Here is a 13,672-nt window from a genome sequence, read left to right as displayed (position 1 = left end):
CTGGCATTTAGGAGGTTTTTTGCACCTTTCTAAGAAACATCTGGTACTGGCCACAGTGGGAGAACACATCCTGAATTACATGGAGCATGGATCTGATCCTGGATGGCAATTTCCATTATATTCCTTTGTATGTCTGGAGGAATGTCTAGATGACATTGACAACTGGATGTATTGGAGCTTTTAAATAAAGTGTTGATAAAAAGTCAACATTTACACACGGTAACCTAAAAGAGAGAATAAATGTGATTCTTGGAGTGGCTCTGCATATTCCCACATATGAGTAATGAACCAACCAGTGCCTCTTAACAACAGAACCTTCTCTGAGCAGTGCCTGTCACAGCACACATGTTCCTCCTCTTATCCCTCCCCTCAGTGTCTTTGAACATTCTGAGGGTGAGGCTATATCAGGGTATGCTGTGCCTTTTACCACCTTAGCTCCTTCCAACCGGTTGTGCCAGATGGAAGTGAACCTCTCTGGTGCATCAGGTCTGGGTTTTTCTACTATATTTTAATGCCTTTAGATAATTGTTATTGTTAGCTTTTAGTGTTAGTTTAATTTAGCTTAGTTTTAGGTTTGGTTCCCTGTGATGACAAAACTGAAGAAGAAGAAAGCAGGATTTAAGAGATGCTCTTCTTTCCCAGACAGCTTCCTGTCATTGGACGACCATGTTAGGTGCTCTAAGTGCCTCAGAGAAGGTCACTCTCCTTCTTCTGGGTGTTCTTTAGGTCAGACTTCCACACCCAGAGTGGGTAAGGAAAGGCAGAATAGTCTGTGCTCCTAAGCCAATGGTTTCTGGGAGATTGTTAGATCCGAAGACCAAGAGGCCTATTTCATCTCCAGCTGTCTTGTCTGGTAAGACTAAAGTTCCTAAAGGATCCCACAGGTCTGGGTTGTCATTGGTTCCCGCTCCTGTTCCTGTTTTGTTGGATCATTCTGGTAAAGCTGCTATGGTGTCAAAGGCATTGTCTGGTCAGTTGGTGGCTAAAGATCCCACGTTTAAGCTGTTGGTTCTGAAGAAAAAGGTGAGAGAGAAGTCTGCCACTGTTAGCTGTGCTAGATCCCAGAGGTCAGATTTTCTGGATCTGTATGATTCTCTCATGTCCTCTGCAATTCTGACACTGAAATCTAAACCGTTTCCATATTCGGCTTCACAGCACACAGTTACGGAGCTGAGACTCTCTCCAGAGCTGCTGATGCCTAAACCCATAATATTGGTACTGTTGTTCATTTCCACTTCAGTGCCATTGTTGGATCTGAAAAAGGCTATTACAGTGGTGGCCAATGTTCACTGTTAATCTTCTGAACATTCATCGGATCTGAATGAGAGACTGTTGGGGAAGAGGAAGAGAGAGGCTTTGATAGATCTGAATTTGCTTCATCTGTAAAAGGGGTAGATTAGACGATCATTTTGAATCTGTCTCCAGATCCATCTTTGCCTCCTTCTCCTACTACTCTTGTAAGTTCACCAGGCTGATCCTTCTCACCTTTTATGTCTCTACACCCGCTGTTGCTTTCTCTGACGATAGCCATAATGGGATCTGAGATTGGATCCTCAAAAGAGGATAGAGGGAGAATGAAAAGACTTGAACCATCCAAATTTTTGCCACCTAAGTCTGGGTTTCCTCAGTCTTTTGGAGCATTCCTCCTATTGGTTCCTGGATCCCAACTATTGGAGAGACTGACAGTTCTGTTCTCCATGGTCTAACCTACCCCCAGAATTTTTGATTCATCCACCTTATGGTTGTAAAAATGATGTTCTGACTGATAAGGATCTGGTATCTGAGGATTATGTGGATCCAATTCTGCCAGATCCTTCTGCAGCTCAAACGGTGGATCCCGACATTTTGTCGGAAGAAGAAGAAGAGGCGTTAGTGCCTCTTTTTGAACAGGGTCAGGTGGATACTGACTTTGATCCTGATTTTGTCACCTGATGAGCATATGGACATTGCTGCTGCATCATCTTTCTGAGCATCCTTTGCAATTTCACAAATTAGTGGATTGTATGGAATCCACTTTGAATTTACCTTGTTGCTGTGGAAGAGGTGCCACATCCTGTATTCAACGTTCTAGGTCCCCCTTCAAGGAATAGGATGTCTTTACCCATATTGGATGCCGTTTGCAACCTGCTAAGGCTGTGTATTTTGTCAGCCTATCTAAGATAGCAGACAAATGCTATCAGATACCTCATGACTGTTTTTCATATGTTCATACTCACTATGTTTACTGTTCCTCTAACAAGAGCCAGAAGGATGAGCAAATTACATGCCTTGATAGCCAATCTTCCATTTACTCTTTTTCACAAAGGACAATGTGGTTCTTAGACCTGATCCCAGGTTTTTACCAAAAATAGTGTCGCACTTTCACATCAGTTAATTTACCAGTGTTGTTTTTTCCCCCAAAGACTCATGCTAATAAAGGGGAATGTGCTTTACATACTTAAGATGCTAGAAGAGCTTTGGTATCTTATTTAAATAGAACAAAGCACTTTAGGAACTCTTCTAAATTATTTCTTATGCTCAGAATGATGCAGTGTCGTTCATCTGCTCAGACAATTTCCAGGTGGGTTAAGCAGTGTATAATTGAATGTTACAAGTTACCAGCAATTCCTATGCCCACTGTTGTGAGATCTCATTCCACTAGGGCAGTAGCAGCATCATTTGTTTATTCCTACTGGGGCAATATGTTAGGCTACGACTTGGAAGTCAGTCCATATGTTTACTTAACATTATGCTTTGGATTTGGCTTCAAGAGAAAATGTTAGGTTTGGTGGAGCAGTGCTGCAATCATCATTTAATTAGGAATCTGTCCCACCTCCTGAGTTTTTAGCACTGCTTGCCAAATTACACGTAAGTGGGAATATGCAGAGCTATTTGAAGAAGAAATGAGGTTTGGTAATTTTAACCAAAGTTCTTTGAGAGGCCTCGGCGTACGCTCACTTCCTGCTCTTCTCTTCCCTTTTCTCAGAGTCCTATTTTGGTTCCTTTGGGTCAGTGGTAGAAGCAACTGAGGCAGGAGAGGGGGCAGCACCCCTTATGTAGCCTCACTTTCAGAACGTTCAGCGACAGTGAGAAGAGCAGCAGGAGGGGGCACACAGGCACTCTAAGAGGCACTGCTTGCAGAAAGTTCTACTAGTAGGCTGCACTGCACCGCCCATTACCCACACATGTGAACATGCAGTCATCTCGAAGAATTCCAGTTACAAGTATGTAACCTTTTTTATTTTTTTCAGATGCCAGTGAGAACAATTGATAAATACTTTGTAAATGGTTTCTTATGAATAATCTTCAACTCTAGGAAAACAGAAATCTCACTACTGGGTTGAATCAGGTTTTAGGAGGAGACTCTTTCTTCCTTCATATTGACACTTATTGAAGAGACTTGTTCAGAGATAATGGGCAGGTGGCTCTATCTCTTAGGTACTTATCTGTTCCCTGTTATTGTAGTATTTGAGTTCCTCATAATCTTGAATGCATTTATCTATGAGTTAAGAAAGTGCTATCCCCATTTTACAAAGGGGGAACAGAGGTAGAGAGAGACTTGCAGAAGGTCATAGAAGAAGTCTGGGGTGGAATAGGGATGTGAACTTGGGTTTCCTAGGTCCCCTTGTGCCCTAACCACTAGATAATTGTGTTATAATAAACAGCTGCACTAATTTAACTGAGAACCTTAAGCATTGCCATGTTTGAACCTACCTGCATCAAAGGCTAAGCGTGGGCAGGAGCTCTTCAAAATTAGGCTAGGGCATTTGTCATTTGATTATGATGTAGAGAGGATCGCTGCTACTGAATGAGAGGCAGTGGCATTGCAGTTCTACAATATTTTAAATAATCAGCTAAGTGTTATTAAGTAGCTTTTACTGTAAAAGAAAGGACCATTATGCTAAGAGGTACTGGTGACTGCACTGATCACAAATCTCTTGGGACTGGGTGTGAATGCACCTTTCAGTTTACATAACTGACTTAATCAGAAGCCCCCAGTCTAAAACAAAAGGGGACTGTGAAAAACCCTGGAGTTTGGACTGACTGGGCAGGCAGAGAGGCTTTGATAAGTATTGTTCATTTTGCATCTGTGCGCATGATGGAAGGCAGAACACATGGAAATTGAGAACAGAGACAACACAGAGAGGCAGAGGCGAAAAGCAAGAAAGCCAAGCACTAGCTGGTGAGCACAGTGTGCCTTGGAAAAAGCTAAAGAGAGAATTTTGGGTCTGGTTTTGGCTAAAGAGGCTTTGGGGCTGTGAAACTGCGCCTTTTGGTCTTGGTTCCTCCAGAGTTCAGAGAAGGAAGACTTTGTACGTTCCTTGTAAATAAGCAAGCATGCGCCAAAGAAAATGCCACATCCCAACAATTTCTTCTTCCAACTGGCACATCCCCAGGGCCCTAAAATTTGACTAACCACTCAGGTCAAAAAGAGGCAACATTAAAATGAGGCCTGTGACTTTTGGCATTTTTCCTTTATATATCTGTGGTGAGCTGTGATATCTGCTAATGATTGTGCATAATTCTTAGCTACAGCTAGTCTGTACTAAAAACCCACTATTGTTTTTGTTACCCCATCTTACCTTACCGTCCACCTGTTATGTATTGTCTGTTAGACTATAAGCTCTTTGGAGCAGGAAGTGTCACTTATTATACATGTATACAGTGGCTAATGCAATGCTGTCATGACTTAATTGAGGTCATTAGTCACTACCACAATATCAACGTAAAATAATGATAATGTGATATTTGCCTTCCTTCCCCCTCTAATTAGACTGTGTATAACTTACTATGAAAGACCACTCACTCAAATTAGGATGTACAATGATCCAAGTACTTCAATGTTGGAAGGAACCACTTTCACATACATGATTATTGTTTCTGTTTTAGTTTAAAACATCTACAGGTTGTGCCTAATCTACCCAAAAATGTCTCTTTAAATCATTTAGTGAGAAAGTAGGGATGGAAAAGTCTTTAGATGAGATAATACATTATTCATTGGCCATTACCCCTTACGATTTAGCCAATGAAGGACACTGCACTACAGCACATTTAAGAACTTGTGTATCCACGTTCTGTGGCCATATGTTGTATACATGACTTGGCTCATTAGGGTTTGTTCCATGCTCTCATGTGGTATGTGGGACTTCTTCATAATTCTATATTGCAATATATTGGTCCTAGCTAACTTAATAATAGTATCTTAAAACAGGAAATTGATAAAGAAAGCCAATTTTGCTATATTACAGCATTAGCATACCAGGTATGCTAATTACTATTTCCTTTAATAGTTCAATAAAAAATATTGTTATTAATGATGAATAGCATTTGCATAGCACTTTACACAAACAATAGAGTCAATCCTGCTTCATGCTAATGTACTCACAAGGGCCTTTTTCTAAACTGTCTTGACACCTTTATTTTCCTACTGATTCTGTTTGAAGAGAGGAAAATTAGGCGATGAAAAAGAAAAGAAGAGAATCTGTCCAACTAGGACAGAAAGAAAAGAGAAGAAACACATTCATACCAGGCCAGGAAGTAGGCAGATCACTTGCTTGATACTATAGGAGAAGTGAAAAGAGAGGGACTCATGCCCACCCAGCTCAGGAAGTGGCTTTCAGAGAGTCTGAATGAACGTCATACTGGAGAATTCCTTCCTCTCCTCCGCGATCTCCCTAACAGGACTTGAATACCAAGTTAACTTCCTACCACCACACAACAGTCAAAACCCGTCACAGCTATATTAAGAAAAGGAGAGAAAACAGTATGGAGAATATTGTTACTGTCACTATATAAATCTGGTATTAAATACATTGGTGACCTTGAGCATTGTGTTTTGGTTTCAGGATAACAAATCTTAAATCTTAGTTTTCTTTTCATTCATCATAATTTCATTGTTCCTCCCCCCTGTACTTCTGTTTACCCGCTTCATGGTTTTCTATAGCCGTGGTACCTCTAGACTAAAGGCTATTGTGGCTGAGTTAGTGTTTATCCCTTAAATCTGTGACTTTGGTGGCTAAATCCTGTGCAGCTCATTGAAAAGGTAGGAGGTTCAGCTAAATGTCCATCTTTCCTGTCTTCCTGTGGTGGCACTGTTCTCATCCTTGAGATTAATGATGTTCTGCTTTAGGTTGACTTGGCTATGGAGTTTTATGGGTAATTTCTGCACTATCCCTTTCATTAGAAGAGTGTCTGGTTTACAGATTGACAGAAATTTATAATTAATTAAAATAAATGAATAATACTTTGCATTTTTGGTAACACTTTTCATCCAAAGTTTTCAAGGCATCTCACTGCTTACCTGTCTAGAAGTCTATTTAAAATTATTATTTAAATCAAAATAAATATTAATTCAGTTTTTCATAACTGCTTGTTTACCTTTTTCTTGTTTTCTGTGAAGTCTTCTGACTTATTAAGTTGCAACTTGTAGCAGTCCAAACTTTGTCACAGAGCCCATAGAAGTCAGTGGTAGAGCTAGACAAAATGTTTTGACTGAAAATTTTCCCCACAAAAAATGCAGGTTTGGCAACACCAAAACATTTAGTAAATTCATGTTGATTTTGCCAAATCGTTTGTTAGGTGAAAAAAACACTGGGAAAAATACAAAGTTTTGTTTTGACATTTTCAAAACAAAAATGTTTCAGTTTTTCAATTGAAAATTAGTTTGTTTTGTTCCTTTAACTTTTTTTAAAAAATTTAAAAAGTTTAAAAATGCTTGAAACTTAAACAAAACATTTCATTTGACCCGAAACATTTGTTTGGACTTTTCAATTCACCAGACATTTTTTTTAAATCTTGGTTTTGGTTTATTAGAATTGTCAGTGAAGTAAAAAATACATTATTACCCAGGTCTAGTCAATGGGAGTTTTTCCATTACCTTCAATGGGCTTTGGTTCATGTCCATAGCTCCTGTGCAATGTGTTCTATAGCCTCTCATTGCGAACGAAAGATTCCTTCATTTGCGTAGCACTTTCCCTGTCACAGTGATTACATTTCTCTTCCAGACTGTTCATTGCCTTGTCTGCATTACAAAGCTGAGGCATTTGCAGGACCACGATAGTGTGAAACCTCTATTCCATTGTGTCATTAACCATTTTGGACAGAGAGTGACAGGTCCTTGGCTGGTGTAAATCAACACAGCTCCATTGAAGTCAATGGATGTAAAGCAGCTAAGGATTTAGTCCAGAATGTAGGGAACATTTCCAGAGGAACTGATAGCGTGAGACTGTGTGTTTCACTGTGCTTTTTGTCCTGCTTGACAGGGAGGAGGTGGGTTCCCTCCTATTAGACAAGAATTAACTTTCTTTCTTTTTGTCAGCTTCAAAAATATTCCACAAGGCTTTGGGGAAGGGAGAAGGAGTAACCGAGCTCACTGAATTGGACAATGAGGAGGCGGAGATAAAGGGCATCCTAGAATGTCTTGAGAACAGTGATTTGGTATGAACAGTCTCTATGCAATGCAAACAGTTTATATCAACCAGCCTCCTTCCTTTTGCCTCTCTCATATAAGCCAACTTCTCCCCTCACCTGTCCCCTGTGATTCATCCCACTTCTCTACTTACTTGATTTGATTCAGTCTATTTCCCTCTCATGTTTCCCATATACTCTGATTCCTTCTCTCCTGATCCTTCCCACCAATCACAGTAGTTGGAATATTATAATCCACAGCATTTGTCAGAAACTATGTTAAATTCTCACTTTCCCAAGTCACTGTTTTCTGTCCTCCTTGCAGTTGTCTGTGGAGCACCAGCTTCACATCTTGAGAAACCTAGAAAGAAAAATCAATATTGTCAACCACCTGAACAGTGACCTGGCCCAGCGGCTGGTTGACATCACCTCCATCAATCTAATCAAGAATACGGTAAGAATATAAGATGTAGGAGAGAAAGAGGGACTCAAAACTGAATCCAGACATCCAGGCCTTATTCAGAGCTTCATTCTTTCTCTAAGTAATAGTGCCATGAACAATAAAGGATGGTTATTGGTGTCCTGGGCATGTCACGTGGCATGCTTCTGAAGCCCATATGATAACCTGAGCTGAGATTTTATCAGCTCTCATGAGTTAAGTAAACATATTTAGGTTTATTCAGTAACTGAAGTGATCTATAACAGACTCTGTGGCACTTTTGGCAAAATTATATTCTAGAGCTAGTCATTATTCTGTTTACTATATGTGAAAATCCTCCTGTTAGATGCATTTTTCTTCAAATGTCACTTAATGTTATTTATTATTTGTATTATAATAGTGCTGAGGAGACCTAGTAAAGGACCAGGACCCTACTGTGCTTGGCATTGCATAAACACAGAACAACAACACAGTCCCTGTCCCAAAGAGCTTGTTGGTATAGAACTACTGCCATGATAAGACACAAATGTGGCTGCATGATCCTTTAGAGATTATATAACATATTATATGCAAAGTGCTTTGTGATCCTTCAGGAACCCAAATTTAATGCTGTTTTATAATTTTATCATGGATATTTGTAGGAAAGCAATGCCTGTCCTGGAATCGCCTGTTACCATTGTCTAACAAGGCATTTAAATGTATTTCCTCATTAGCATTCTGCCCGTTTAGAGGACAGGACCTAATTCATCCCTGATGTAAGTCTATTGAAGTGAGTGGAGTTATGCCAGGGGTCCTGTTCCTTTGCCATGGGAGCGGAGTAATTCCCATTGATTTCAGTGGGAGTTACCAATGTCCTGAAGCTGGAAAATAGGATCCCAAAGATTAATTAGATCCATGATGTGGTAGCTGTCAGACCACAGACCTGTAATGACTAAGATAGGATACACCCTAAGTTAATGAGGTTGATCACTTTTCTAATTCCCTAATCGGATTGCGTTATTTCCTCCGCTCTTCTCCTTCTCCAAACATGGGGGGAGAAGGGGACATGGTTTCCAGATCTCAGCTGAAGCTGTTCACTCCCTTACCTGTCTCTTGGACTCTTTTCTGATGGTAATGCTTCCACAGAGAAAAGTCTTTCACGTGTAATTCTGAGTACAGCTAATGAGGCAAGAATTTCTCTGTGCTGATCAAGGAGCTGAAGGAGGAATTTGAGGAGGCTGCCATTGCCATCCTAGTGGCGGTTGGGAAGCACTGTCCAGGAGATGTCATGGCCATGCTGCAGGAGAGATTCCAGCCAAAAGTCCTGCCCCACCGCAGTATCCTTTGTGCAATGGAGAAGCTCTGTCAACTCAGTGGTACCATCTTTCTGAACTTCCTGTTGTCTGAGTTTCTTGTTAGAAGTGTTCACCTGTGTGGCCCCACTAAACAGGTCTGAGTTACCTGGGCTTTTCCTATGTACCCTACCTGGGCTTTTCCTATGTACCCTTCCTATAGTGACTGCTATGCTATGGCTGGTCAAAATTTTTCCACCTAACCTGGCTTTCAATGGAAAATTGGGGTTGTGGACTGCAGAACTGAGTAGGCTGCACCATCCCAAGGGACAGTGCACTATATATGCTCCCTCCTCAAGCTCCTTTGGGGGCAGTGCAGCTTCATACTGCCTCCACCATAGGCATATGCCTTAAAGGTACAATCTGGCCCAAGGCGCAAGGTAAGTGCTGTACCCTGGTGTTTTTACACTTTCATTTGGTTTAGCTCATGCTTTTGGTTGCAGCAGGAACACCAGTTTGGCAGAGACCATATCATCCAATGATTAATCTTGGCTTCTTGCAGAAGCCACTGACAGCTAGGAAAGTTGGGGTCTTGGGAGGCTTGAGGGGAAGGATCTGCTTCTGGAGCCAGGAAAGGAGCTTTTGAAGGAGCGGGAGGTGGAGGGATCCATTGGCTACTGCTGGGGAGTGCAGGAAGAGGTGGAAAGCTATCCCGGTGAAGATGTAGGTATAGATACCTACGTATATAAGGACCCACAATATATCCTGGACCTGCACAACTGGAGACCCTCCTTCTGCTCTCCCTCACCTATACACATTTCCACTACAGATTTATTTTTTAAATTCTTGCAAACATCATTTTCCTGTGAAAATATTGCATTCCATAAGAGTTCCTTTCTGAGAGGCGATCTGGGTATATTTCCAGGCCACAGATGGAAGATCTATAGTCCCTAGCCAACCTTTGTCCTCTGTATGTTAGTGGATAATGAGGGGAGAGCCCTTCATGGTATAGTGTTCCTGACATTTGGCTTTTTATAAAAACTACTTGCTGGAGAAGCTGTTTATCAAGGTATCAGCCCACTTGGAACTGCCCACAAGTAACAACTGCTTGTAGCAGGATCTTGAGCTACATCTATCAAAAATGCATAGAGTTGTGTATCCCTTTTATGTATGTGATATGAAACACACACTCCATTGCTCTGTGGTGGGCTGGACAGGCAGATACAATTCCCTTAAGCAAATCTCCCTTCATCCTGTACTGAAGATGAATCCCATAGGACAAAAAAGAACATTCCAGCTGGAAACAAAGGTGATCGTGTTTTCCTTTCCTCTCTTCCAGTAATGGCTCCCTATATAGGTGCAATGTGGGATTGTGTCCTGCCAGCCCTACCCCTAGTCCAGTCAGAAGAATATATGCTGATATTTAGTGATGGTGAGAATTTCAAGTTTCCTTGTATTTAGCGATTTTCCATTTCCCAGGTCTGGATCTCATTTCCCACAGACTTCCTTTATTGACTTTATGATGCATTAGGAGGGAGGAGTAACAGAGGGTCCTGTGGCACCTTTAAGACTAACAGAAGTATTGGGAGCATAAGCTTTCGTGAGCTATGGGGTCTCAGAATTGTCATGTATTTTTTCCTCTGTGGTACAGCGTGGCTAGGCAACATTTCATGTTGACTATTCAACTTGCAAAGGCTGAATCACGTAAACATGTCTGGGATCTCCAGTGGAGTTTAGAGGGGAGTAGCTATCAATTCCAGGAAGATGATTTTCCAAATTGAGTTTGTGAAAAGTGTGGATATTCTTTATTTCAATTATAGACCCCGCAGAACTTTCCAAAACTATGCTGATTATTACCAATTGTAGAGTAAAATACAATTATTTGGCTCTCCATGCAGTACTAAGAGAACTCTCCAGGTGTGCATCAAGGTACCTGGAACAGCCACCACAGGTTGTCGAGGAGCTGGACATTACCAGAGAAACTGCAGCTGCCAAAGCCTATGTGACCTTCCTGGTGCTCTTCAACAAATGGTTCCCAACTGCAAAGGGAAAGGTGAGAAGAGGAAATCCTGGGCACTGAGTGTTTTTAGTATATGTGTAGAATTTGGAAGGTGAATGTGTACAGGTGGAAGGAGTCTGAACGCCAGCGCTATAGGTTGAATTGTCTATTTATCTACAGAACAGCTATAGCTTGGGTGACAGCAGGACAAGCTTCCTTCACATCTCTCTCTGCCTCTGAAAATGTGGTCTCATTTTTGATGTGGAGGAATCCACCATGGGAGAAAAAAAAAAAGGGTGTGAAGTGAGTGAGGATGGGCTAGGCCATCCTTCTGTTTCTAAAGGCTTCCTGATTTTCTGCAGGAACTGAGCATTAACTTTTTGACATTGCGTTTCTAGTCCTAATGGTAGTGAAGATCCAAACATGAAGTAACATGAGTTGTCAGACAGACAGCTTAAAACAATACCTCTGTGAGGTTTTAGCTGTCCTTTTTAATCTTATCTGGGCATTCTCACTGAAGCCTAATCATGCCAGTTCAAGTGTCAACGTTGTTAACCATTTTAAGATTGATAATTTTAGCAGAAACATTCATCTGACATGCTTATCAAGTGTAGTTGGACTATAGGTGACAGAGGTAGGTTTGATTGACATTTTCCTTTATAAGACAGCTTTTCAGTTGCTTATAACTTTGCCAAACTTCAGCTATTTAGGCTGAAATTTGCCATGCCAGGAATCTGAACTTTTCTTTGAGATGGGGTCAGAGCAGGAATTTCAGCAAAAATGGTTCAGCTGTTTCTCAAAACAAGTTTAGGGAAAATACATTTTTCCTGTGTTAAAAAAATAATATTGTTTCACTGAAAAGCTCTAGAGCATCTTTGATTTGGAGCTAGGGGGTTGAAATTTTGTGGGGGCGGGAGGGGGAGGGAGGTCAGTCTGCTCGCAGAGTTGTGCCTTTTCCCGTTCCTGTGAAAATTTACCCAAATTCGGCCAAGATCCAAGCCTGTGAAAGACTCAGTGAATGAAGCAGGGGTCCTTTAGAAAAAATCCTGGGGTGCTGTGATTGTCATTAAAGACTGTATACTGAGTGCATACATACAAGAAAGTAGAATTAGGGTTGCACACGCTACCTTAATACTGGAATTTCTTAATTTTTTAGTGTTTTGATTTGCAACCTTAACCTTCTTTTGTCATAAATAGAAGTTAAAGTTGGAAAAGACCTGTTATGTCATTTTATCTATCCCTGGTACCAATGCCAAGTTGTTATCTACGCTGCCATCTCCCATGGTTTGTCTAATGTGAAATAATTTAAGCAATGGGAATTCTGTCACTTCTGTTGGACTGTTCCACATCCTGATAGCTTTCCACACTAGGAAGTTATTTAATAATTGTATTACTCCTAACTGCATCCTAGGCTCTAAGTTAGTCTGAGGGAAGGGATAAAGGGAACAACAGACATCATGAAGAGGAACAGGCACGGACAGAACAAAAGAGACCTAGGCAGAGGGATATGACAAGAGTTCTCATCACACTTTTCCTATTTTAGCTCTTGGAGGAAAGTGAATTTACAAAGCACAGTAAATTGGGCAATGTTGCAAATACCAGTGAGAACACAAAAATAATCAAAAGGACCCAAAGAAGCTAAAAATACAGGTAGCAAATTTCACTATCACAGTCAACCTGAGAAAATGCAGGCTAATACACATTGTGGGGGAGGCAGGAGGGTCAAATAATCTGAAATGCTGATATTCAGTGAAGGAGAAATGTTAAAACAAATTTCAGGGTGACAATGAGTAAAACTAGCTGAAAATTTTACTGGATAAAACAGTAGTTATAAGTCAATGTGACTTGACATTGAATACACAGAAGCATCCTATCACAGACCTCAGAAGTGAGAGACCTTCTCTAGAAAATTTTGGTGAGATATCACTGTTAAAACTGTAGATATTTCCAGGAACCTCTACGCTGCCAATACATGGACATGTTGGTAACTATACTCAATCTTGCATGGCAAATGTTTATTCCTTGCCTTTTCTTCCTCCTGTGTAGGTGATGGAAGCCACGCTGGATGTAATTGGTCAGCTGTTTTTCATCATATCTATTCAAACACTGAAAAATCATCTTCAATGTTTGATCACAGAACTCCTGAATCAGTATGGGACCAGGATACAACATTTTTATGTCACAGAGGTGAGCAATCCAAGGGTATGTCTGTGATTAGTGACTAGAGGAGTTAGATTGCTCTTCATTACCACAGAACCACTGCTTCCATGTTGTGAGGAGATACTGATTCCAAGGCTAGGCTATGTCTGAAAGGAGCTGGGCAGGGACACATATCTACAGTACGGAATAGATGAGGAACTGGTTAGATATTTTTCAGAAAACCAGAAGAAAACCTGAGAATAGGATACAACTAGTTGAACCACTGACCTGATCTCAAATGATGGCAGGTGACAGATTCAGAGGCCTATGGAATGAAGCATATGGTCAGGGGTAGGCAACCTATGGCACGCGTGCCGAAGGCGGCACGCGAGCTGATTTTCAGTGGCACTCACGCTGCCCGGGTCCTGGCCACCGGTC

The 13,672-nt window shown here is 41.1% G+C and overlaps 1 long non-coding RNA gene across 1 annotated transcript in view; it reads left to right on the top strand.

The window, feature by feature from the left end:
* Positions 1-13,202: 13,202 nt before the first annotated feature.
* Positions 13,203-13,672, top strand: part of LOC117875562 — a 1,807-nt gene continuing 1,337 nt past the window's right edge. Inside the window, exon 1 of the long non-coding RNA XR_004645278.1 lies at positions 13,203-13,282. This is a non-coding gene — a long non-coding RNA (uncharacterized LOC117875562). The remainder of the gene's footprint in view (positions 13,283-13,672) is intronic.

The sequence above is a fragment of the Trachemys scripta genome, chromosome 3 (assembly GCF_013100865.1).
Source record: "Trachemys scripta elegans isolate TJP31775 chromosome 3, CAS_Tse_1.0, whole genome shotgun sequence".
Classification (NCBI taxonomy): domain Eukaryota; kingdom Metazoa; phylum Chordata; order Testudines; family Emydidae; genus Trachemys; species Trachemys scripta.
Note: the sequence above shows the minus strand (reverse complement) of the source record. Positions and strands in the feature narration are given on the sequence as shown.